This window comes from Hemicordylus capensis, chromosome 4 (genome assembly GCF_027244095.1).
Source record: "Hemicordylus capensis ecotype Gifberg chromosome 4, rHemCap1.1.pri, whole genome shotgun sequence".
NCBI lineage: Eukaryota > Metazoa > Chordata > Lepidosauria > Squamata > Cordylidae > Hemicordylus > Hemicordylus capensis.
Genome location: NC_069660.1, coordinates 224,764,355 through 224,791,836, shown reverse-complemented (window position 1 = coordinate 224,791,836; position 27,482 = coordinate 224,764,355). Strand labels below are relative to the sequence as shown.

Genomic DNA, 27,482 nt, shown 5'->3' with positions numbered 1-27,482 from the left:
AAGTGGGAAATTGCTATTGCTGCCAGTCCCCTCTCTCCTGTGCTGTAATCCTGAGCCAGATTGGCTCATTTACAAACAACGACAAAACCCAGAAAATTGCCTGTTTAAAATTAAATCAGTTTGGCCTTATGACTGCAGACACTTTGGTCTGACCTGAAGGATGAGTTTCTGTGAGGATTTGTTCAGATCATGGGGTACATTTGGGACAGACATGCACACTCTTGACATAGAGAATAATTTACTTTTCAAACATGATGAGCTAACTTCTCATTAACAACTAGTACCTGGTCATCAAGTTCCTAAAATAAGACACCGTTTAAGTAAAAGCTAGGTATGAATTCTGTGTGTGTTGATTTCAATCTTTAAGAAAACAGTGTAAGAAAAACAAAGGCATAATAAAGTAGGTTTAAGTCATTGTATGTGGGCTGATAAACACCACCATAAGAACACATTTGAAATTGCTTCTCATCTAATCTACAGTACAGCCAAGTTTATTTCAACTCCTGAGCAGTTATACACTTGAACTCAAAATATTGCAGTATGTAATCACCTCAGAACCTGCCTTTGAGTCACTTTCTTCTGTTTTCTCTCATTTCCTTATATAGGTTGGCACAGCAGCATATTATTATTATTCTTGTTTACATAGTCAGACAGGTGTTATTGACTGGTTTGTTTTATCCAGACATCGAGTCCTTCCCAAGGACCTGGGATGGCTGAATATTATTGTCAATTGTTATAGATATCGTCGCAGAATATAGGCTGTTCCCAGTAAAGCTGCTTTTTGTAATTGGCTGATGGTGATTTCTGTGGCCCCTATGGTGTTGAGGTGCTCTTCAAGGTCTTTTGGAACTGCACCCAGGGCGCCAATTACCACTGGGATTATTTGGGTCTTTTTCTGCCACAGCCTTTCAATTTCAATTTGTAGATCTTTGTATTTGGTGATTTTTTCTATTTCTTTTTCTTCTATTCTGCTATCCCCTGGTATTGCTATGTCGATTATTTTAACTTGTTTTTCTTTCTTCTCAACTACAGTTATATCTGGTGTATTGTGTGGCAGATGTTTGTCTGTTTGTAGTCAGAAGTCCCATAATATTTTTACATCTTCATTTTCTTCAACTTTTTCAATTGTATGGTCCCACCAATCTTTGGCTACTGGTAGCTTGTATTTTTTGCAGATGTTCCAGTGTATCATCCCTGCTACCTTGTCATGCCTTTGTTTGTAGTCAGTCTGTGCAATCTTTTTACAACAGCTGATTAGGTGGTCCACTGTTTCATCTGCTTCTTTACAAAGGCGGCACTTGCTGTTTGTTGTGGATTTTTCAACTTTGGCTCTTATTGCATTTGTTCTTAGTGCCTGTTCTTGTGCAGCCAGTATTAAACCCTCTGTTTCTTTCTTCAAGTTGCCATTCTTAAGCCATTGCCAGGTCTTGGTGATGTCTGATTTTCCACTTATATTGTGCAAATATTGACCATGCAGGGGCTTATTTCTCCATTTTTCTGCTCGGTTCTTGACTTGTTCTTTCTTGTAGGCCTGCTTTGTTTCATTGGTGTTGAATAGTTTCGCGTTATTGACCATTTGAAGTGCATCTTCTTCACTGTCCTTGATATATTCTTCAAGGCCTCTTTTCTCCTCCTCCACTGTTTGATGGACTTGCAGCATTCCTCTTCCACCTGAGCTGCGAGGGAGGTATAGCCTATCTACGTCACTGCAGGGGTGCAGAGCATGATTGATGGTCATGATTTTCCTGGTCTTACGATCCAGCGTCTCTAGCTCTGCCTGGGTCCAGTCTGTTATCCCTGCAGTGTATCTGATAACAGGTATAGCCCAGGTGTTTATGGCTTGTATGGTGTTCCCGCCATTGAGTTTGGACTTGAGGATTTTTCTAACTCTCCTGATGTATTCACTACCAATTTTTCTTTTAACTTCAGCGTGTGCGATATTATCAGCCTGGAGAATGCCCATGTATTTGTAATGTTCTTTCTCTTCCAGGTTCTTGATCTTGCCCTTTGGAAAATGTCCCCTTGGAAAATGCCCCTTCTAATGCTAACCTGTCCAAGTGTCTCGCCATTGATTGTTAACTGTGTACTCCACATGCTCATGGCTTTTTTTATAAATATCTGAAAGTTTTTGCTGACACCAGTTGTTTCTAAACATTTTAGTATCCATGTGTGAGGCAATGAATCAAAGGCTTTCTTGTAGTCAATCCATGCAACACTTAGATTTGTTTTTCTTCTCTTGCAATTTACTAAAATCATTTTGTCAATCAGCAGCTGGTCTTTTGTGCCTCTGGTGTTCGGGCAATTTCGTTTCTGTTCAACTGGAAGCTGTTTGTTAGTTAATAAGTGTTGCATGACTTCATCTGCTATTATTCCAGTTAATAATTTGAACATGGTTGGCAGGCAGGTTATCGGTCTATAATTACTTGGAACTGCACCTTTTGCTGGGTCTTTCATGATGAGATGAGTTTTCCCAGTTGTTAGCCATTGTTCAATATCACCTCCTTGCAAAATGTGATTGAACTGTTTTGATAGTTGTTTATGAAGGCTTGTTAGGTGTTTAAGCCAAAAGCCATGCAGTTCATCGTCTCTTGGAGCAGTCCAATTTTTAATTTTCTTTGCTCTTTCACTTATTAATTCTGGTGTTATTATTAGATCTTGCATTTGTTGGTTACATTTTTTGACCTCTTTCATCCAGCCTGCTTTTTTATTATAATCTATTGGATTGTCCCATAATTTCCCCCAGAATTGCACTGTTTCTTCTTTATTTGGTGTTTCTCGGTTTCTTGCAGTTTCTCCTTCTGTGCTTTGGTAGAAACGTCTCTGATTTGACTGGAATTGGAGATTCTGCTTGTGTTGTGTAATTCTGGCTTCATACCTGCTAATCTTTTTTGACACTGCTGTTATTTGCTGCTTTATTATTTCCAGGACTTCTCTAATTTTCCTTGAATCTAGATGGTATTTTTGGATCAGATACTGTTTGGTGTTTTCATTCTTCAGCTTCTTGTCTTTCATATCTTTCAATTTACTAGCATCTGATTTAAGCCTGGAGATTTTATTTTCTAATCGAATCTTCCATTTAGGTGATGTACTGCTTTCTTTTTTTACAGGTCCACTGATCTTATATCCGAGTTCTTGTGTTGTTATTGTTGCTGCACTGTACATTAGTTGGTTTATTTCTTGCAAATTATTGGTTGTTATCTCTGCAAGTGCAGCATTGACATCTTTTAATGCCTGAGCGAGTCGTTTTTTGGCAACTGTTTTTAGAGCGGGAAGTCGAATACTGGTGGTGGTTTGGTTCATGTGCTCAGTTATTTTTTACTTTAGTTCTTGTTGCTTTTCTGTTAAACGGCATTTGGGTTTTTGAGGTGAAGGCAAAGGGGTGGTTGCCTGGTTTTGATTTTGAAACAGTTCAGTAACAGTGGCATCCTCGATTTCCAACACCTCCTCCACCTGCGCCTGAGCAACTTCTTCAGTTGGTGGTAATTCTTCTTCCATATCTTGAGCCTGTGTTGTTCTTTGCAGTTCTTCCAGCTCAACTCCTGTGAATACTTTATTTCTGATTATGAATCTTCTCTGGTCTGCTAGCCTTTGTTCTGTTATTTCTGTATCTGGATGCTTCTCTTTCCAAATTTGGTACGTTCTTTTTAAATAACCTCTTCTAGTTGGACTAGACTTGTAATAGCAGATCATTATTTCCTTGTTGGCATTTTTTGTATATTTTTTTCAGTTAAGCGACGTTTCTTCCAGTAAATTTGCTGTATTCAGCCCTGGTTGCTCAACTGAAGATCCTGAGTCCTGTTGCCCACTTGCCACCAGATGTCCATGGACTATAGCACCTGGCGCGGTCCTTGTTGACCCGGGCGACGACCGATCCGGTATAGATTTATTAAAGTTACGTCTCACCATATTGTTGATGGGAGAGGCACTCTTTGTCTGGCTCCTCTGGTGAGACCTGTCCAGTGTGGTTGGACCTCTGGCATAGCTCTCACCTTCCTCAGAGCACACAAGCCCCACAACCACGCCAAGGTAGTGCCTCACTGGGGGGGGGATGATGATGATGATGATGATGATGATGATGATTAAAACTTTTATACTGCCCTTCCAAAAGGCTCAGGGCGGTTTACATTAAAACACCATTAAAAATCAATTAATAATTAAACAAAAATTATAAAGCATAAAACAATAACTAACAATTAAAAACATCATAAAACAACAATTAAATAATCAAAACAATTTAAAAACAAGTTTTAAAAAGCTGAGAAATGGCCTAAACATGTGATTGTATCAGCCAATCCAACATTTGAGATGCTCCAGCTGATTACATTCTTGATCATCTGTTAAGTTTTTATACATAAGAACTATTTTCATCTGCTTCCATACCATTCAGGTTAGTAAAGGTAACACCCAGGGTAAAGGGGCATTAGTCCAGTTAAATGCAGGGCATCTAGTTCAGGAATCCACTTCTGCATATGGTGGTGGAATATGGAGAAAGTACAACATCTCCGTGCATTGAGTGAACAAAGGAAATGATGTCCAAAAGATTTGGGTGACATTCTTCTCTGCGGGTCGAGACAGACGAGCCCTAATCAGCCAACTGTGTCCTTCAGCCCTGGCAGAGCTTCCCTTCTCCAGTCAGAGGTTTGTGGAATCACTCTCTGGGAGCTCCTTTCCCTGTCTTCTTTAGAGAAGCTCTCCTTCACGAGGGAAGCTCTCCTTTCCCTGCCTTCTTGAGGGAAGCTCTGCCAGGGCTGATGGGCCCCATCCTCAGCATTGGCCTGTTCCCCTTGCATCTGAGATCAGATGCAGGGACCAGGGCTGAAGCCTAAACCCTCTCCCATCCCTCTCCAGTTAGTGTTTCTTTGAAACACTGGCTGGAGAGAAGAGGGAACACCTTGCGCTCCCACCTGGCAAGCACTTCATTGTCTAGTTGGGTGCAGGAGGGGGCAAGGGGCATCCTGGCTGAGAGTGAGGGGGAGCCTTGGCGGCCACCCCACACCCTATTGGCAGAGGGGTGATCACACACACCCTTGCTCCACGGTCCTTTTGCCCCTGCTTGCACAGGACTAGGCCTGACAAAGCCTTTTGCAGGCAAGACACTTCAGACAGCTTGCTAAATTCTACAGTAGAATAGAGGTGTGCACGGAACCATCTGGCCTGGTTCGGTTTGAGGCCGGAGCGGTCTCGAACGGAACCAGGCCAGTTCAGTCCAGCCGCATCAAACCCCACCCCCTAGTCCGGTCCTGGACTGGGTTTTTTATATTTTTTAAAAAATTTAAACATTAAGCAAGTACCGGTAGCCCCTTCAGGAGGCTTGCTGTAGCCACAGAGGGGGGAGGTCTGCATGGGTTCCATCGCCCCCCGCCGGCCTTCCTCATCACTGCCGCGGCCGGGTAAGTGAAGCCTTTTTGGCCCTTTCGGGCCTCCGTAAGAGCGAGCGGCTGCCATTTTGGCGGCCACTGTGCATGCACAAATGCCCTCTGTGAGGCCAATTGCCTCACAGAAGGCATTTTCACATGCGTGGCGGCCACCAAAATGGCTGCCGCTCGCTCTTACAGAGGCTCGAAAGGGCCAAAAAGGCTTCACTTACCCGGCCGCGGCAGTGATGAGGAAGGCCGATGGGGGAAGAGGGAACCTGCGCACACACACACACACACACACACACACACACACACACACACACACCGTGGCTACAGCAAGCCCCCTGAAGGGGGTGCAGGTACTTGCTTGATGATTAATTTTTTTTTTTAAAGTTCGCGGGCCAGACCCGGTGGTCCGGTTCTGGTCTGACAGAATGGGGTGGGTGGGTGGTTCCGTTTGACTACGAACCTCTGAACCCCCAGACCGAACCGCCTGGCCGCCGGACCACCGGACTGATTCCGCAGATCCCTACAGCAGAACAAGCTCACAAGCCCCCTACAGGGACAATCAGAGGCGTAGCAAGGTTGGAGTGGGCCCAGAGACACGATTTTAAAATGCCCTCCCCCTCACTGAAGCTCAGCTCATGAAGTAAAGAAATCTTAAATGTGGCTGAATAGTATGTGCCACAATAGAACATCATCCTAAATTGTTTTTTAAAAGGTTTTGTAAATTGTGGACGATGCAAGTCATTTAATGGTGCTAAAGAAAGACATGCTGTTCTGGTAGCTCCAGGTCTTAATACCCACATCAATTTTGGAGGATGAATACAACTGAAGGAAGCCCGGGCGGGTGCGCAGCTGGGGGAGTCAGTCATGTGACTTGCCTCTGGGTGGCCCCCCAAGGCAGTAGCCCCCCAGAAAATTGTCTCCCCTTGCCCTATTATAGTTACGTCCCTGGGAACAATAGAATTCTTTGGGGATGGTGGAAGTTGTAGTCCAACAATATTCAGCAACCCAGGTTTGAAAATCCCTGTGGTAATACTAAGATGCTTCATAAGGCAGTATAGGACCAGGGCAATGTGAGGCCATTTTGCTTCTTCTGGCACCATCTTGAATGGCACACACAGAGCATGGGAAATCATCATCCTTCCCAGGGGTGGAGTCACCATTGTGCAAACAGGTTCAAAGAACCCGGGCTGCCAATGAAAAAGGCCACCGAAGCTCTCAGGGGGCATGGCTCGGGCTCCAGAAGAGACCCAAGTGAACTCTCCCCGACCCACGACTGGGCTCCAGAAAGCCCCAAGTGAGCTCTCTCTCTCCCACTTCCATCCATTTCAGGCAGCATTTGCTGCCTAACAGCCTTTATTCCCCTTTCTCTCCCTCCAGCGAGGGAGAGAAAGAGAAATAATAGCAGCAAGCACTGCCAGAAATGGATGGGGGAGAACTCGCTTGGACTATCTTAAGCCCCGGCCATGGCCCCTTTGTACGTAACATCACATGCACAGGGGGGATGACTTGAGCTCCGGAGAGCCCGAGTGAGCTCTCCACCCTGGTCATTTCAGGCAGCACTTGTTGCCTGACAGCCTTTATTTCTCTTTCTCTCCCTCACCAGAGATCACCCAGATCTCTCTAACTCCACTGGAAATGCTAGTGCGCCTTGTGTGCCTGCTACTAGCACTGACAAGGGCAGTGTGCCAGGTTTCATGAGGCAGGGCACGCTGCCAGCCAAGTGCTGGACATTGTCATCGCACAAGAAGCGCCCTGGTCACATGGACCAATGTCTCCTCACCCGCCTCATAGGAGAGATGATGGCCACTGACGACCAACCTTTTCAGGTGGTCGAGAACGCTGGCTTCCGCCAGATACTCCAGCTGCTAGCGCCCGACTACACCATCCCCTCAATGACCACCTTCAGACGGAACATGGTCCTTTCCTTGTACAGGCGGTGCAGGGAACTTGTGTCAGCCATGCTGTGTGCAGCACCAGCTGGCACCAGCATGCATTTCACCACTGCTCTGTGGAACAGTGTGAGTGGGATGCACACTGCTTTCCTGGCCCTGACCACCCACTGATCAGGTCCGGAGAGTGAGGGGACCTCCGGTACTGCTTCTAGCTCCAGGGTCTCCCACACCGCATTTTGGCACAGGTGGGCCATCTTGTACATGGAGGCCTTGGGTGTCAAGCACACCAAGGAGGAGGTGGCAGCCGTACTCGGCTGCCAAATTGAGGAGTGGATAGGTGAGTTGTTACACCTCTCCCAGGACTTCATTATGACAGACAATGGCTCCAATGTAACAACAGCAGTAGAGTCAGTGTTGGAACTGACAGTGTGAACATCCGCTGCATGGCACACATGCTTCACCTGTCTGTCAGGGGCACCCTTGGCCTCAAGGAGGTGAAGGCATCCAGAGAACATGGCCGCCCCATGGTAGGTGCTGTTGCTGCCAGGGCTGCGCTTGTGGAGAAGTTTTGCAAGATTGCAGCCCACTTCGACCGGAGTAAGAAATCCAGGAGCAGCAGCGTGCCTATGGTCTTCCACAACATCTCATCTCCACAGATGTAGATACTCGGTGGAACTCCACCTTCCTCTTGTTCCAGTGCCTGCTGGAGCAGGAGGTGGCCCTCAACGACCTAGCAAGGAACCAGTACTTGGGCGTGTGCAACCTATCCAATGCAGAGTGGAAGCTCATGTCTGCGATGTTGTCAGCACTCAATCCATTCCTGTTTGCCATGAAGAGCTTGTGTGGTGACACCACTCCTCTGAGCTAGGCCCTGCCTGCGGCTCTCCTCCTGTAGAAGCTTATGGGTGAGCTTTGGACTTCTCTGACCATGTCAGAGGGGTGTGCTCTGGCTGGAAGGCAGAGAGCCGGGGTTGTTGACTGGCTGGTCGTTGAGTTGGGTGACAGGGAGGAGTACATTCTGGCTTGTCTCTGTGACCCAACCATCAAGGGCAATGTCAATTGCGCCAGTGACTTGCCCAGGTGGAGAGACCTCCTAGTTGATAGAGTTAGGGAAGAGGAGGTCATTAAGACCGGTAGAGACCAAGGGGGTGGTGATAGTGCACTCCCCGAATGTGCACGACCCACACCCAGCAGACGACCCCTCCCACCCCTTCTTCCCAGTCTGGCAGCACGGCATCCCAGGCAGCGGCGCCAACACCACAGGCAGTCACTCCGGCTAAATCAGCTCAGTGGTTTAAGCAGGTGTGCTTTGGTGCCTTGCCCGGTTTGCAGGAGGCTCAGCCTACCAGGCCCACCAGTGCTGCACAATGCATTGCCCAGTACATGGAGGTGCCTGTGGAGGAAGACCCTTATATGGACCATGTGCAGTCCTGAGCAACCCACCACCAAGTCTGGCCGGACCTGGTGGTGGTCGCTGAGTGCCTCCTGTAATGCCTGCCAACAAGCGTCCAGAGAGAGCGGGTGTTTTCATGTGCTGGTGATGTGATAACACTCACTCGGTCCCAGTTGGACCCTGGCTTGGTCGAGCAGCTGGTTTCCCTTAAAGTTAACCTCCCCGTGCTGGGCTAACACAAGCTGGAGGTTGAGCTAGACGAGTGATTGGCTCATGGTTGACCCATGGCGATGGTCATCTGCCCAGCAGCAGCTTCCACTCATCCCTCCCCTCCCCTCTTTCTCTTTCAGCTGTGCTATGTTGCAGTGTGCCCGCTAGTGCTGTGAATTGGCAACTGGATACACCCCCCCCCACTGGTGTAACCCGATGCTGAACTAACCCCTGGTTCCACCTGACCATATAACTTGGGGGGCTGTGGGCACACACAGAGACACTACGCAGTTTGTCCCAGTGTGGTTCTGTGTAGATGTGTAAATATTTTGATGTGTGTTGTGTTGCTTGCCTTTGTACATAATTGACTTGTGGGGAGCGGGCAGCAGGACTGCCAAAATGTATATTTGCAAATATTTCAGAGTGTGTAAATATGTGCTTGTGTAGATAGAAGTGTTGTGTGTGCATATGTGTGTGTGAGTGTGTGCATGCCTGGAGATTTCTTCTGCTGTGTGTGTGTGTGTGTGTGTGTGTGTGTGTGTGTGTGGCTGGTGGATGTTGTCAGTAGTAGTAGTAGAGGTTTTTCCTTTCCATTCTGTAGATAGTGTTTTTGTATGTGTCGATCGATAGTTGTTGTTGGTGTAAATATATTATATTATATTATATTATATTATATTATATTATATTATATTATATTATATTATATTATTTTATTTTATTTTATTTTATTTTATTTTATTTTATTAGATTTATATACCGCCCTTCCGATACAGCTCAGGGCGGTTCACAACATGATAAAAACAATTAAAAACAAATTAACAATTAAAATTAAACTATTAAAACACAATAAAACCAATGAAACAGCTAAAAGCCCTGAAAACCAGGGAAACAATTTAAAACAGTTTAAAACTGTTTATATAGCTGCTGTATAGATGGATTTGTATACATACTTGTGTATATATGTATTTGTTAATTGTTTTTATTAAATGTGCCCCCCCTCTTTCTCCTTTCATTTGGTTCTGCTGACACGCACGCAAACACACACATCAGACACGCATGTACCAGCCATAGTGGTGTGCCCGAACCGGTCCGGTGGCCATTCCAAAGAATGGCCGAACTGCCGGACCGGTCCGGCCCTGCCTGGTTCGGGTCCGGGTGGGGGGTATGCCCTTAAGGGCGGGAGGGCTTGCTTAGCCCTCCCGCCTCCTTGCCCCCGCCAGCGCCCGTATTTCCTAGTATAGGGGCGCTGGAAACCAGCCGCCCCCCCGGTGAAAGAACTCCCCATGCCAGCCCTCCCTCCCTCCCAGCTAGCTGGCCGCCCGCCCGCCCGCTCGCTCACCGTTCACCGGATAGAAAACGAGAGGAGCTCCGGCACAGAGCTCCTCTCGTTTAGAAGGCCTCCTGCAGAATGGTGTTTTGCTCGCGCGCGCATGCACGCGCCACAAAGCACACCGTTCGCCGGAGGCCCGGTCTACCCGCCGGGAAAGGGCCAGGTAGACCGGGCCTCCGATCGCCGGAGGCCCGGTCTACCCAGCGATCGGAGGCCCGGTCTACCCGGCCCTTTTTCGGCGGGTAGACCGGGCCTCCGATCGCTGGGTAGACCGGGCCTCCGGCGATCGGAGGCCCGGTCTACCCGCCGGGAAAGGGCCGGGTAGACCGGGCCTCCGATCGCTGGGTAGACCGGGCCTCCGGCGATCGGAGGCCCGGTCTACCCAGCGATCGGAGGCCCGGTCTACCCGGCCCTTTCCCGGCGGGTAGACCGGGCCTCCGGTGAATGGCGTGCTTTGCGGCGCGCGCAAAACACCATTCTGCGGGAGGCCTTCTAAACGAGAGGAGCTCTGTGCCGGAGCTCCTCTCGTTTTCTATCCAGTGAACGGTGAGCGAGCGGGCGGGAGGGCAGGCGGGCGGCCAGCTAGCTGGGAGGGAGGGAGGGCTGGCATGGGGAGTTCTTTCGCCGCGGCGGCGGGGGGGGGCAGCTGGTTTCCAGCGCCCCTATACTAGGAAATACGGGCGCTGGCGGGGGCAAGGAGGCGGGAGGGCTAAGCAAGCCCTCCCCGCCCTAAAAACAAGGCCCCCCTTCGGTGCCGGTCCGGACTTCTCCGGACCGTGCACATCACTAACCAGCCATGATGAGTAAGTGGTCTCCTGCCACACCACATCATGTGTGGTCTCCACTCACCCGTCTCTGAGCTGGACTTTCCTATCCCTTTAATTTTTTCAGAGTCTCCCCTCTTTCCCTTCTTCTAGCTAGCAGAACACACACGAACACACCAAACACAAACACGCATGCACGCTGATGATGACTATATGTACTCTTGTGCCACCACATGCCTGGGGCCCTGTGTGGCCTCCAGCAAAGATGTGGTGGACCAGACACTTTGAGGTGTGTCTTTCCCCACAGGCAAAACACATGCATTGCACATGACAAGAAGAGCAGAAGAACCAGGTGAGTGGTGTGTGTTACTTTAAGTTCTCCTTCAGTGTGTTGGTGTGTTTTTGCCTGGCCTAGCTTTCTTTGCAGTTTGCATGCCGGCTTGGTTTTATTGCCTTGCAGAGTCTTGTTAGTTCTTGTGGGTTTGTGGCTGTTGTTGTGTAGTCTGTGCTGTTGTTTGGTTTAGTCCCCTTAGCTTTGTAGTTGTGCGGGCACAGCAGCAGGTGTGTTTCTGTGGTGGTTTTTTGGTTTCCAGTTTTTAGTTGTGTCACTGTGTGTTGGTATGGTGGCAAGCTAGGTGCACAAAACTGGGGTGGGTGGTGGGCACCCAGGGGCGCCAAGCATCCACTGAACCCCCAAAGCAATCAGTCTGTGTATGGAGAGATCTTCATAGGGATTCATTGAGAGAACTCATACACTGTACAGCCACCAAGAATCCAATTTGTGCTTGGACTTATGAGTTCTCACAATGAATCCCTATGAAGATCTCTACACACACACACACACACCAGAGAAGCTACTCTGATAGAGATAGACTTGTTAAAAGGACAGTAACAAAAAAAAAATCTAAACTAATTCTAAACTAAAAAAACCCAACAAACAAATCATGAACACCACCGGCTTGGGGCTGCCTGGGGGGAGTTGTGGCACAACCCACTGTGCCCCCAGACCCACTTTGGCATGCCCTGCCACCCCTCAAAGGGGGGATGGGGCTCCCTCAAATCCCAATAATTCCCTATGGGAGAAATGCAAAATTGGAAAAATCTTCAAAAATCCATTCAAAGCTGTAGGAATGTCCGATTGCTTAGGGGTTCAGTAGGTGGTTGGCACCCTGGGGTGCCTACCACCCACCCCAGTTTTGTGCCCCTAGGTGCTCTACATAGGGAGTAATGGGCCAGTTCGAGTCCCCATTACACCCTATGTAGAAACCTTTTAGAACCGGTTCGAATTGGGTTCAAATTTGAACCAAACTGGCAGGGTATGTGTATGTGTGTGGTTGAGCAAACCAAAACTGAACCTACCCACCCTGGTTCAAAGCTCGTTCAAATTCGAACCAAACAGGCCAAGCCAGTTTTGTGCACATCCTTAAGTACAGGGCCAGGGCAGCATGGGGCATCTTTGCTGTTTCCAGGCACTCCATCTTCCCCATTTTGATGTGGGCCTCAGAGGCCAAGGAAAAGTGGGGTGCATGGAGGGCAAGTTGTAAGCAAACACAATTTGTGACATTGGACATCATTACTGATCACATGGCATGTCTTAAGGTTCCAATTTCTTAGCATTGTGAAGCCTGAAGCAAAAGGAGGTAGCCTTAACTTTGGTCTGAAGCTGGCATGTTTTTCGACTGTTTAATAAGTATATTAGCTTTGTTTTCAACTGTGGCTTTAAAAATATCTTTTAAACTTGAGGTATATTTTGACAGATGATGAATGCGTTCTACCAAACAAACAAACAAACAAACAAAGTAAATCTCTTCATGACGGGCAAAAAAAAAAAAAAATTGCAACTGAAGAAGCTTTATCCAATCACTGAATCTGAATTTCAGAAAAGGTTGCCTTTTGCTTGTCACAGCTATAGTGTTAAAAAAGCAAAAGAACCTTACCAGACTAAAATGTTACAGTGATAATTTATATTCATCAATCTTATTGTCAGTTTTGCCTTTATAAAGGCCTCTGAAATAACATCCTTGCTGCTGTGAAAAGATCATTCTCCAGATTACATAGATACAACTGAACCCTTGGAAGAAATTACTTTAATGTAGTAGTTTTATTACACTTTAGAAAATGTATAAACATTAGAGGTGGAATTTTTGAAGCCCCGAACGATCCTTGAACCATATTTTTCAGCTATATCATTTCACTCTAACTTTCAGTTCTGTACTTTTAAGCACTTCTTTTGAGTTAGAAAATAATGATATGCTAATAGGGTTCAGAAGACTCTCCCACCCCCATTACATCATCACACACATTGTGAATTAAGTAAAAAAAAATTAAATTTTGAAGGCAATTGCTGTGCAATATATTTTGCAGAAAGATTTCTATGTCATCAATTTTTGTGATGATTTTTTTCATTCTTTCAAAAGGCCTGTTCTTTTTATTGGAACCACAATCACTGTTATTACATTCTTTACAATTACTAAAAGGACAAAAAATGGGAGTGGGGGGAGACTGCGATTCCAGAGAGAGAGAGTTTGACAGAATGGGAACCAAGCCCTAATCACAGCACAGTGCTTCACCTGCCCATGGATTTGTTAGAAACAAACATGGATTTGTTTCCCCCACCCAACATTTGTTCCTTTTTTCAGCACCAGTAATGAATACACTCACAGCAAAACTGCTGCTATGTAGGAAAGGACATCGTAATTGCTTTATTACACACTCTTCTTCACATGACAGTTATCAGATGTGTACTTCATACAGAATTTTTTTTTAAGTATCATAATTTTGGATAGAAAGGCTGCAGTGAGTACGTTATTAAAAGTTGTTTATTGCCGCCTGAGGCGTTTACGCTGATGTGGCGTTTATGCTAGAATTCAGGATCAAGCTGTAGTAAAGTTTTAAGCATTCAGCAAAACAACCACCAAAAAAGCATGATCTCCCCCTCTAACTACGGTGTTTATGCTGCTGTGGCATTTTTGCTGTGTTTCTGCAATTTTTCAGCCTTTCCCCCTTACTGCGGCTTTTTTGGCAATGCAGCATTTCTGCCCAACATTATGGTATGCCTTTTTAATGTGTAGATTGCCTTCTATTTCCTGCTATCCTCGGAGACAAATGGTACTTAGCTCCATTCTCACACCTTCTCCATCAGAAGACATACCATAAATATAAGTTATGGACAATTTCCACTTGGCTTGATCTGGAACTGGTTCAATATTTATGGGCATTCTTCTCAGGTAATTCGAAAAAACCCCATCTGTTTTCCAAGAGCTCCCTCCTGGCTTTTAATGTTGGTTTGTGAACGTGGCTGGTATCACACACATGTGGATTATTTCTCTTTCTCCCTGGGAAACGTTGGTTTCATCTGCACCATGCATGGCATTGAACCCACAGCACTAGACATGGCACATAAACATCTAGAAATACAATAACTGCTGCAACAAATACACCCAGAAACAAGACAGGGAAGCTATTCCCACAATCCACAGAAATCAGGCTAAGGGAGCCCAGCCTGCGGATTGTGAGAACCTCTGGACTTGCAGGTGAGCCTGATGGTTCCACGGCAGCTAGCCCGTCTAAGAACCCCTCCCCTTAAACCAGGTTAATGGGGCAAGCACTCCATTAACCTGTTTTTTTGCCTGTGAGATGCTACAGCATGTCTTTGCACTGTGGTGACCCACGAGGAGACCCCTGACTGAGAAGCTCCAACAAGCCTCCCGGCCTCAGGAGTCTCCCCAGGATGCCCTACGCACTTGTGTGGGGCATCCTGGAACTTCTGGGGGCCGAGTGGCCCCTGATCCCTGCCACCCCTACTGGCTCTGTGACGGAGCTGGTAGTTGTGGGTGGCCGATATGGCAGCCCAGGGATGGCTCCCTGCTCATCTGTGGGGAGAGCCCAGTAAGGCTCTGTACACCGATCATGTGTAGAGCCTCAGGGTTTTAGATCTGGACTTAGAACCACCACCACATAAAACATTTGCAAAAAAACCAATCAGGATTCTGTTCCACTTTCATTGGTTCCTGGTCTGTTTCTGAGCTCAGTTTCAAGTGCTGATTATGCAAGGTACCCCCATGCCCCCTTTATTTTGCAATACTTAGATGTATGCTGGCTGGGCAGACACGAGTTAACAAGAAGGGCTATTCCTCAAAAGAGTAGTCAAACTTTTCATAGGCAGAAAGGATTAGTCTTACTAATTACCTCAAAAGGACCTCAGATAAGGCTGTATCACTTCCTCCTCACTATCGTACAGCATTAATTTCTGGTGTAGACCAGGGAAGAGGATTCTTAGTGTGAAAAGCATTCCAGTCTTCCAATCTGGAAAGTCTTCCTGACTCACAAGATGTTTTTAGTTTGCCCATTTATTGTACCCCTTACAGGTTTTCCAAACCATTTCACTTTATTGTTCTTCAAGATTGCACAGACCTGTGATTGAATGTATTCTTTTGTTAACCATGTATGTACAGCATGTATTCTTTTGTTAACCATGGATGTCATCCCCTGCAGTCATGAGGTGTGATTCGTGTTTGGCCAGAAGGCATGTTTTTGCTTATATCTACCCCAGATCCTAACAAATGGTGTGCTTCTTCTTTGGACCCACCACCTGTGTGTGCTTTGGCTCTGGCAGTTCCATCTACCACAGCCATTGCTCCAGCTTCACTTCCATCTTCTTGTTTAGACCTATCTCCTGATCCAAACCACGCTCTATGCTTGGCTGCCTCAGAGAACCAACCTCCCCTGGATTTTCCTCAGAACCAGCCACTTTCCTGGTTCCCTGTCTTGTGAGTGGCACGCTTGCCTTTCCTCTACCCTGTCCTTCTGCTTGGCCCCTGGGAAGGAGGACCCCAGCATTCCCTATATAGAAATTTCCAGACCAAAGCTTTGCTCAAATTGACACTGTTATGGACTGTTCACTCTAGTCTCACTAATTCCCCACACAAGCCCAAAAGTAGTCTCAGGATGTTTTGCCAGCATTCCAGAACAGTTCATTTAACAAACTCTTTACTCCAAGAGATATGGTTTGGTTCCTTTCTATTGTTGCGTCAGTGTCTTGTGAAGACTGTCTTGCTTTTACTTTCCTTTGGTCTAGCTTTCCACCTCCTTATTTTTATTTGACTCTGTAGTGTTGTCTTTTGCTTTTTGCTGCTGATTTTATTCCTATGCTACTCTAATCTTTTCTGCCCCTGCTAAACAGGCAAAGAGGCAGCTTTCCATGTGATGGCTCTCTTATATTTAGCAGGGAGAGAGCAACTGTTGCTATGCAACTCGGTAGCAGCTGTGGGGGCAGGGAGCAGAGGATGGGGCAGGCAGGCACAGCCCAGGCTGCACTTGTTTCTCTCTCTCTCCCTCCATCCTGTCTCTGGCTGCATTCACATGTAACAGGGGACTGGAGTTGGAGGGACCCATGGTTTCCTTACCGTTACATCTGAACGCAGCCAACTCTGGTCCCTTCAGCAGCGCAACCCAAGGTCATGCTGACAAGACTCCCATTTGAACCCTCAGTTTGGAGTGAGGTTTAGCTGCTTCAACCAAGGATCCAGGGAGCCTCCTTTTTGTCCAAATGCAGCACTGGGGGCTGCATTTGGCTGAACTGGAGGGAGGAAACTCCTCTCTTTCTCTCTCCCTGATTGGCTGTGCAGGCTGCCCTTCTGTAAAGAAGGAAGTCCACACAGCCAGCTCTCCTGCCTCTCTGCAGTCTCACTGACTGCAGAGAGGATGCTCTCCTGAACATCAGAATGCGGATGAGAGAGTGGAGGGAAAGGGCGTGTGCAGTCATGGGTCCATTGGACCCATGGTTCTCCATTACATGTGGCCTTTCTCTCTCTGCCCCACCTATATCTTGGACTGTGTGAGCTGGTCATTTGCTAGCTTGAGCTGTGTGGGGTGGTCAGTTACTGGGGAAAGAAAGAAAGAAAGAAAGAAAGAAAGAAAGAAAGAAAGAGGTACAAAGTAATTGCTATAATTCTTTTTTTTTAAAGTCAAGAAAGAACAATGATCTTACTTAGAAAGAAAATGGAAAGAATTTGGAATAAAATTGGAATAAAAAATACCTTGAGGCACAGAGTTATTGGCTCTTTTGTAGCTAGATTAACCAGAGAATTAATTTTGTTCAAGTGATTGATTTGTTTGGCTTTTAATTTTGTTTGTATTCCTATGAATAATGCTTGCCTGTCTTTTCTGCATATGTATACAAACTAATTTAAATTTTAAAAATTGTCTTTGAATTTTCCCACTGTTGATCAGTGAGCCACCAAAACCAGACCACACGTGTGGGTTTAGGGGGGCGTTATTTTCAGAGCAAGACCATGACCTCTGGCTAAACCTGAGCCCATGAAACTCATATCTTGAAAGTAGATTGCTAACTACATCTAGTATGCAGATTTTAGATATGTTGAAATGTAAACTTCAGATCTATGGAATAAAGGTAAATAGGAGATCCTAGTAGCAGAGAAATAATTGGGCTTCTTTGTCACTTTATAATATTTTCCTATGAGGGTTTCCCCCTCCTTTGTAGTTTTGTGTACTGGTGCCACCAAGATGGCTAGGATGGCTGCTATACCAAACTAGTCACCAATAATGGTGGTGTCCCCCACTCCAGTATGGAACAAAATCATTTGAGCAGCACTGCGAGGAGTGTGGGTAGGGGAGAGGATTGCACCATTACAATTGCTGGACTGGATTGTTTAAGCTACAGGAGGCGGATTTATCTCTTCCTACTCTCTTCTGGGGGGAAAGAATATTGATTTCCCTGCTGGTATTTTGTTATAGGTCCATATATTTTGCAAATAATCTGTTTAGCAGTGGAGAATCTGCAATCTTGAGCTCATTACTCCATAAACATATGGGATAGGATGATATGGAGATTCCTGCAAAAGTTAATACACAGCATTTTGTTAGGCAGCTAGGGAAGTGCGTCTGAGGGTGCTGCCAGTTCACCTGGTGGTGATTCAGAGATGAGCCTTCTTTATGGTTTCCCCAAGGCTGTGGAATGAACTTCCTGTTGAAACTGGAGCTGTTCTATCACTGATGGCTTTCAGGAAACATTAATCAGTTATTTCTTGAATAGGCCGATCTCTGTGTGGAAAGTGATAATTCTTTCTTCAGCTTTTCTCTATTTATGGTAAATCTAATCAGGTTATTCTGGTCTGTATGTTTTCCTCAGTGAGAAACATTTAACATTGGTGAATTCTACTCTTTGTTGACTTGTGAAACAGAAGATGTAGTAGCTGGAAACGTTGCCAGCAGGTTGGGATACTCTTCTGCCACAGAAAGGCATGCAAATGCATCAGTTTTGTCATCCATAGATGTCAGGTCTGAGACCTTGTTTTGAATGACTCAGCACCTCCAGGGCTGAAGAGATCTTCAAACACAAATTAAACCTTGTTTTCAACCAGTCAATCGACACAAAATATGCCTGCTGGGTGCCACTGAATTATTTAAGTGTTCTTAAATAATTCAAAAACAAATGTTTACAATCAAGTTCCTCTTTGCTTCATTTCATCACCTCTTTGGCACATAAACCAAGTAAAAGATCAAGGAGAGGAGGAACCCTGGGTGAAAAAGAGGCAACAAAACAAAACAAAAAACCGGTAACAGCACAAGGCACCTTATGCTGAGTATAGTAATGGAAAATGGAACTACATGTAATATACGCAATGGATTTCAAACATGTTCTCAGGAAAATGGCTTATCAGATAGGGATGTGAAAAACTGGTTCACATTGACTGGGTTCTATTCATACCAGCCTGGTTCAACCAGTTCAAATTCGACCAGCCCTCCAAAAAGGGGGCTGGTCTGAGTTCAAGCTGAACCAGACTCAGATCGAACTGGTTTGGTCCAGTTTGACTGGTTCTGCATGCTTGCAAAGGCAAATTTGGTAAGGATTCCCCTTTACAAGTGAAGTGCGGTACCCTATGAGGTTGAAATGGGAGGGTGAGGGACCTGGCTTGTGGAGGGAGGGACATGGCTCTAACAAACCTGCTCATGGACCAAGCGGTACGGTCTAAATTCAGTTTGAACATGAGCTGAACCGCCCAGAGTGGTTCTGTGCACACCCCTATTATCAGAAGCATATCAAGGATCCTTGTATGAGAAAACTGGTAATGATGGCCCACCTTTTCTGATACACAGCTTGTTCAGTACTACCAAACATTCCCTGCAAGCACATGTGACCATTTAAAAAAGAAAAACAGCTCTGAAAGTGTACAATTTGAAATTGATAAGTAGCATTTGACCTTTCCCCCTCGAGAACTTCCCACTCCAAATCACCCTCTCAGGCCTTCCCTGCTCCGTGAAGTCCAGAGCAGACTGGTGTTGAGCTTTCTTACTCTCATTTGCCAATAAATTTGTTGCCCCTTTAGTGACATTAGATGCTAATTCAATAAAATCTTCATTGAAACCATAGGTGAAGGACGCAGTTGTCTACAGGATACTAGAATTGCCTCCAGGAATTTATTAACTGGTTTATTGCTATTATTACGAATGTCATTTAAAACAAGGTTGAGGCCCTTTTAATTACTTTTCCACCTCTGCAGCTCCTTTCCATCTGATAGAAGATTGCTTTAGTATATATAAACACTGCCAAGTTAAGCATGTCGGATTCAGTCAGGCAGTTTGCACAAATAATTGATGCCCCCTGGTGACTCTGTATGATACTGTATCTTTTCTATTAAAGCAACTTTCTTTTTGAAGCTATTCTTCTCTTAGCTAATCTTCTTTAATAGCTTCTTTTCAGAGCTATTAAAGAAGCATTATTATGAAATTAAAGGAAAAGGGCAAAATGTTAATACATTGTTCATATTCTACAACATTTAAAGCTGTCATCGAGATAGCTGAATGTCAATATCCAACATGCAGACTAAAACCACATTGGTGTAACATCATTACCCATTGTATGAGGAGAAAGCCTGATTGTTGGTGATCCCCTGCCCACCCTGAAGCTCTCAGTGTCTCCTTAAAATATGTCCCTGAGAGCTGGGGGACCCTCAGGTGCATTTTCAGGAGGCACAGCAGGCTACAGAGGAGAGGATAAATTGCCAAAAATCACCTGTTGAAACAATGTCAGCCAATAATGTTTAATTACATGCCTCAATCAATTTATATCTTTTATTATTCTTCACCAAAGTCAAGGATATGAACACCTTTTACAAAGCAGGGCATAATGGTGCATCTGAGGATCAGATTAGACGAGACAGCAGAGATCCATTAGATTTCTTGTCTCTTTAGATTTTTGTTAAAAGCAGCTTGATTTGGATAAGGTCTGTGGCACTAGGAAATATGAATGTTTTCCCTAACCAGGTGAAACCAGGTATCTCATCTAGTCTGAGAGTGGTGTTGTAATAGGGTTGCATGAGCTTCTTACACTCCACATCTGATGATCCCATGCAGACTTCTTTGGTTAGGAGTGGCAGATGCGGTCATGTGGTGGACAGCAATTGACTGCCAAAGGAATGAGTTCAAAAGAATGATAGCCCCATTACCCTGCCAGTGGGTGTTGTGCAGCAGTTTTGGAGATGAGCTGGCAAGATCAGTACTTTGCTGGTGGGCACATGCTGAATGGCCAACAGCATTCTACCTGAGCACCCATGCTATACCCCCTCTCCCCAGAATGTGGGAATGTGAAAGATAAATACCTAAATACCAAACTCACCTGGTGGAGAACAGGGAAAGAGTTTTTTTGTGATGGCACCCAACCAGAGGCTCACCTGATGGGACCTTTTAAGGTAGATATTTTAGATCTGTTCCCTGCTGGAGTTTTAAAATTGTGCCGAGGCAGCTGTTTTTAACACTGTTGTTCTATATTTATATTTTAAACTTCAGAGCCTGTCTGAGAGTCTACAAACTGAAGAGTGCCATATAAACCCTGCTAACTGAGCAAAGAGGCACCTTTTAAAGTGGTGATAGGAGCGCAACTATCTCTATCCAATCCCAGCATAACACACTTTCAGTGGCTGTTGCTGGTGTCTACCTTGTGCTTATTTTTAGATTGTGAGCTTTTTAGGAAGGGGAACCATCCTAATTCTTTATCTATATAGACTGCTGTGAAAACATTTTTTTAAAGCAGTATATGTGAAGAGGAAGAGGAGGAGGAAGAGGAAGAGGATGATGATTTTGTAATAAATTAAAAAAACAAAAACAAAATAAAGGCTGTGTTAGGTTGCCAGTATCTTTATGTTCAAGTATGTCACCAGCCAAGAAAATGAGAAAGAAGTTAAGAAAGAGAAGAAATTCTTCTTGCTGTTGTATTGTGTTCTAGTTTAAATAGTAGCTAATCTATCTTAAATTTAGATGACTTATCTACCTTAAAGTTTGATCCACTTTAAGTTTAAATGGTAGCTAATTATCTAGCTAATGCAGAGGCGCTCTTACCCCTGGACTTCGGGACTGAAATCCAGGGCCTCCACACCCCCAGAGGCCCCAACTCCTCTTGAATCTGTTCTGGGAGGTGTGGTCACCACACCACGCCACCAGCTCATGCGGAGCCATGCTGGCTGAGTAGGACTGTGACCTATTCAGTGCTTTAGAGACAGAGAGGGGAGTGAGGAAAGAAATATGTAGGATGGGAATATGTTATGTTGCGTGTTGAAATGTTCCTGTTAATGCATATTTGCATAAATATACCTGTTTTATATTCTTATGTTCTTGTGAGGAGTAGTTGTTGTGCCCTCAAGAACCGACATGTTAAAAATACTGCATGTGTTTGTGTGTGTGTGTGTGTGTAGGGTGGTGATGCTTAACTTGCTGTGGGGAGTGGGTCGTGGGGGGGGTGGGCTCCAAAGGCCTTTAGGTCCAGGTACCAAAATTACCTAGGTGCACCACTGACCTGATGTAGCTAAACTGAATGGTAGTGGCTTGGGTTTTCAGACTTTGTCCAGGCTAACAGAGAACTGTTAAGATACTGGTGGTGTCTTGCCCATCTACCTATTGTGGAAGCCGCAACAACTCACTTCAAAATGTTTTTACTAATCTCCAGAAGGCTTAATCTTTTATCCAGAACTATTAATCTGCTAGTACATTAATTTCCACTATGCATGAAGCTTTGCATAGTTTTGGATGGACGGAATCTTTATTACAGTCATCGACCAGACAAAAATCTAAAATAAGTAGCAATTGTGATTTTACCTCTACTTTCTTACAGAACAGAGTTCCGAATATAACAATCTATATTATTAATTCTCTAAGACAGGCCATGCGTGGGGACGTGGTAGAAAGGATGCGACTGGCTGACAGAGTTTGCAAGCAGAAGCACCGGGCAGCGGGGATTCCATACGCAGATAGGGAGAAGGAGCCTGTGAGAGCAGAAGCACCATGGTGATTGGGCAGTGGGGATTCCATATGCAGATAGGGAGGAGGCGCCTGTGGCACTGTGGTGAAGGGGAGTGAGAATTCACTATTGAGATAAGGAGGAGGAGCTTGTGATGGTTAAGGTCCATTGGAATGCAACTGTTACTGGTCAGAAGATGTTCTTGATTGTAGAGGAGAGGAAACTATATATAATAAGGATAGCAGGAAGGGGTCTGCAAAAAGACGGGGTCGTGAGGGAGGAAGGATCCCCTTCAGGAGGAGGCTGCCGTTGTGTGAATTAAATGAGGAAAGTCAGAAGGAAGGGCAAGGGATGGGCCTGAGCCTGTCGGCAGCCTGAAGGAAATGAGCGGCCATGGCAACACTAGCAGCAAGGAAGGGCCCAGTCAACCACTGCTGCTGTTTGGGGCTACCAAGGTTATTGTCAGAGGCAGGCAGGCAGGCAAGGGACAAGCCTGGGCCTATCAGTGGCCTGAGGGGAACGAGCAGCCATGGTGGTGGCAGCAGCGAGGAACGGCCCAGTCAACCACTGCTGCTGCTACTGGGGGGAGGAGCAGGAGCGGGGCTCGGGTGAGAGTGGGGAAGTCTCTGGGGATAGGGGGATGCATCTTGGCCAATAGGTGGCAGCAATGCTGCAGCCAGGACCAAGAAGGGTGAATACTAATGCGCATATGCTCTAGAGCGTGCAAGAGTTCCATCATTGAAATGGAGAGAAATAATGGCGGTGGTCAGGATGCAGAGGTGGAGGGCCAGCAGGCGAAGCCCCTCCAGCCAGAAGAGGTGGGTGGACGGCAGGCGAAGCCCCGTCGGCCAGGAAGAGGAGGCGGCGGCAGGGAGAATTAATGTCGGCGGGAGGTGAGCAGATGGTGGGCAAAGCCCTACCAGCCAGGAGGAGGAGGTGGGAGGTGGCAGGATGGCCTGGCCCTGGCCCGCCCAATGGGGAGAGCTGTGGGGGGAGAGAGCTGCATGGGGAGAAAGCGAACGAGCGAGCTGGGGGGGAGAGTGAGCTGCGGGGGGGGAGTGAGCGAGCTGCAGGGGAGAGTGAGCGAAAGCGCTGTGGGGGGAGCGAGTGAGAGAGCTGCGGGGGAGCTAGCACGAACGAGAGCACTGCGGGAGAGCAAGCGCGAGCGTTGTGAGGGGGAGCGAGCATGAGTGAGAGCGCTGCCAGGGGGCACGAGTGAGAGCGCTGCTGGGGGGGAGAGAGCGAGAGTGCTGCCGGGGGTGAGTGATAGCGAGCGAGAGCGCCACCGGGGGGAGCGAGAGCGAGTGAGAGCACTGCCGGGGGCGAGTGAGCACGAGCACATGCACGCGCGCTGCCGGGGGGAGCGAGCGCGCGCACTGCCGGGGGAGAGCGAGCATGCACACTGCAGGGGTGGAGCTAGTGCACACACTGCAGGGGGGGAGCGAGCACGCACGCTGCAGGTAGGAGCGAGCGCGCTGCGGGGGAAAGCGAGCGAGCGAGAGCGCTGGGGGGGGGGAAGCCACAGGCTCAGTGCACAACTGCACAGATGCTCTGTGCGGGGTCCGCTAGTTTATAATATAACTGACACTCATGATTTTACCAGTTGCCTCTTTACATGACTTGCAATGTAACAAAATGTTGCCACCATGACAAAAATATTAATATTACTGTCCTTATGAGGCAAGGCATCTGGGGCTCTTTTCTTTGGAAAAGAGGCAACTAAGGGGAGACATGATCAAGGTGACTAAAATTATTTGCGGACTGGAGAGAGTGGACAGAGAAATTTTTCTCCCTCTCTCATAACACTCGAACCAGGTGTTATCCCATGAAACTGAAGGTCAGGAAATTTAGGACCGACAAGAGGAAGTACTTTTTCACACAGTGCTGGAATTCCTTGCCATGGGATGTGGTGATGGCCACCAGCTTGGACAGCTTTAAAAGGGGCTTAGACAAATTCATGGAGGACAGGTGTAATAATGACTATTAGTCTGGTGGCTGTGGACCACCTCCAGCCTTAGATGGATGATGTCTCTAAATACCAGATGCAGGGAAGCAACAGCAGGAGAGAGGGCTTGCCCCCAGCTCTTGCCTGTGGGCTTCCCAGAGGCATCTAGTGGGCCACTGAGTGAAACAGGATGCTGGACTAGATGGGCCTTGGGCCTGATCCAGCATGACTGTTCTTATGTTCTTATGTACTGTCACACAAAAGAAGAGACACATACAAGGCTGATGGCCTACCTGGGAATTTAGACAAGGCAGATAGCTTAAGTGCTGACCAAATATCCCTATAAAATAAACCGTGGAGAACATGAACATAAGAACAGCCCCGCTGGATCAGGCCCAAGTTCCATCTAGTTCAGCATCCTGTTTCACACAGTGGCCCACCAAATGCCTCTGGAAGCTACAAGCAGGAGTTGAGGGCATGCCCTCTCTCCTGCTGTTACTCCCCTGCAACTAGTACTCAGAGGCATCCAGCCTTGGAGGCTGGAGGTGGCCCACAGCCCTCCGACTAGTAGCCATTGATAGACCCCCTCCTCCATGAAGTTATCCAAACCCTTCTTAAAGCCATCCAGGTTGTTGGCCGTCACCACATCTTGTGGTGCATTGTGGAGCATTACATGATCGATCGTCTCAACCTCTCCTGACTGACATGGGCATATCCATTGAGAAAAATAAATACCAAGGTAGTGACCATCTAAAAGAGCTGAAGGCAATGCATTCAGCATGAAATTATGATCATTTTCAGAGAACATCTATCTATCTATCTATCTATCTATCTATCTATCTATCTATCTATCTATCTGATTTCTATACCGCCCTTCCAAAATGGCTCAGGGCAGTTTACACAGAGAAACAATAAGTAAGTAAGTAAGTAAGCTGGATCCTTGTCCCCAAAGGGCTCACAATCTAAAAAGAAACATATGACAGATACGAGCAACAGCCACTGGAGGGATGCTGTGCTGGGGGTGGATAGGGCCAGTTGCTCTTCCCGTGCTAAATAAAGACAATTACTATGTTGGAAGGTGCCTCTTTGCCAAGTTAACAGGGGTATATTATCTTTAATTCCAGGCAATCTTATTCCATCTATATTTTCTCTTTTAAAGGCCACAATAATAAAACCAATAGCTGTGCTTTCAGTAAGGCCTCTTGTCTGATCTGAAGGAACTAAAAAAGAAAGCCTTGTAGACTGAAAAATTTCAGTGTAGTAAGATGCTACGTGACAGAAGAATCATAGAAAGGGATTCCTGTTGTTCATTTCTGTGCAATTGCTGAAAGAGAAGCTCAACGGAAGTGCTAGACATGGCAGAGCAGTTAGCTATATTTGTTAATTCAGATGTTTGCCACATTCACATATAAAATAGAATGTGGAGGTTTGGATGCATGGGTGAGGAGGGAAAAACCCTCCCCCCTTTTCCCTTCTCTCCCCACACCCCAACATTTCCAGCCCAGTTTTCAGTACTAGAAATAACTAGGGGGGAAGTGCCTGAAGTGACAGAAAGTGGGGACGTTCAGTTCTCCTCACCCATTCATGACATTTGATGTAAAATTAGATCCTCACCCTGTTTTAAAGGTGAACTAGTGAAGCCAACAAAGTTGTGTGTGGGGCAGGGGGAGGCTCAAAAGGCATATTCCCCCCACTTGCAAAGTAATGTCTCATTTTAAGTAGTGTCCAGACTCCCCTGCAAAAACCATTATCTATTCAAAGGGATAACCAGCAATGGGAAGGTAGGTGCTGTGGGGAATAGATTTGCGTATCACTTATATGAATAGAAGCCACCTAATGGCACAGCGGAGAAGTAACTTGCCTAGCAAGCAAGAGGTTGCCGGTTTGAATCCCCGCTGGTATGTTTCCCAGACTATGGGAAACACCTATATCGGGCAGCAGTGATATCGGAAGATGCTGAAAGGCATCATCTCATACTGCATGGGAGATGGCAAAGGTAAACCCCTCCTGTATTCTACCAAAGAAAACCACATGGTTCTGTGGTTGCCAGGAGTATACACTGACTCGATGGCACAACTTTAATATGAGAATAGAGCAGAAACATGAAGAATTAACATGGTTGCTCCCATCATATTTAGTTTGGTCTGAGAAGACTGAATAAAAGAGGCAGAAGGTGGATTTTTTCAGTAATTTAAACAGCAACACAAGTAGAAATATTTATTCTTTATATTGTTCACTGGGCTGCAACTTTAATTGAGGATTTATGTGTCTTTCTGCTTTGTTTTCCTAACAGACTTGCCAAATAACCAGGAACAAACACTGCAGAGGTAGAGCGGGAACTGACTGCACATTTTGCTTCTTGTCCATTTCATCCAGCCTGCATTAGAATGCACAGGCTTAGTCCATCCAAACTGCCAGCAGCAGCAAGCAAACAGAAAGCATTTGTAATTATGCTTCCACTGGAGTTTACTGCATTCCACCCCTGACTTTCTCTATAGTTGTGCCCTCTGGCGCAGAATTTTTGAAATGGAACACTGGCATCCCTATTCCCAAAATTTTTACACTGTCAAAGCAACATTATTGGGAAATGCATGGACACTGCCAACTTGTCCCCCCTTCATTACTTCAGTTATGGATATTACTGCATCAGCACTGCCTTCCTCCTACAAGTGGCAGACAATAAAGCAGAGCATGGAGAGATTCTGACATGAGGATGTCACAAAATTTCTCTCTCCCTCCCATTGACACATCATCTCAAAGACAAATGAGGAAGAAAGAGACAGGCCTATGGTTCTTATGTGTTAGGGCTGTGCAGTGATGTAGTTGCAAATTCAGAAGTGCAGGTGCTCTCCAGGACAGCCCCTAGCCACACCCACCATGATAGCCACACCCACCCCAATGGCCAAAGCTCTCAGATAGATGAAATAATTGGGAGGGGTCTGTAACAAGGAGTCAAGCATCATGTAGACTCTAGGGAATGTACTAGAATGAATGACAGGGAATGCCCACTGAAATGCACTGGTTTCTTCCAAATGGCCATCAGAATGCATGGAATTTCTGAATGGCTGTTGCATTCAGAAATTCAATGCACACCATGGCTATTTGCAAGCGACCAGAGCATTTCAGTGGGCATTTCCTGTCATTCATTTTAGGATGTCCTGACACTAGTCTGCCTTGCATGCTGATTTGTATGCTGACAGACCCATGTTAAATACCTTGCAGCATCTCCAGGAACGGCTGGGAAAGAGTCCTTTCTGAAATCACAGAGACCTGCAACCAGTCAGTGTAGACCAGGGGTGGGGAGCCTTGGCCCTCCAGCTGTTTTTGAACT

At 46.2% G+C, this 27,482-nt stretch overlaps 1 protein-coding gene across 1 annotated transcript in view; it reads left to right on the top strand.

Moving 5' to 3' along the window:
- LOC128322689 (uncharacterized) overlaps positions 1-27,456 on the top strand; it is a 42,507-nt gene extending 15,051 nt beyond the window's left edge. The window contains exon 9 of the transcript XR_008305886.1: positions 26,445-27,456. The gene's annotated coding sequence lies outside the window, so the exon portion shown is untranslated. The remainder of the gene's footprint in view (positions 1-26,444) is intronic.
- The last annotated feature ends 26 nt before the right edge of the window (positions 27,457-27,482 follow it).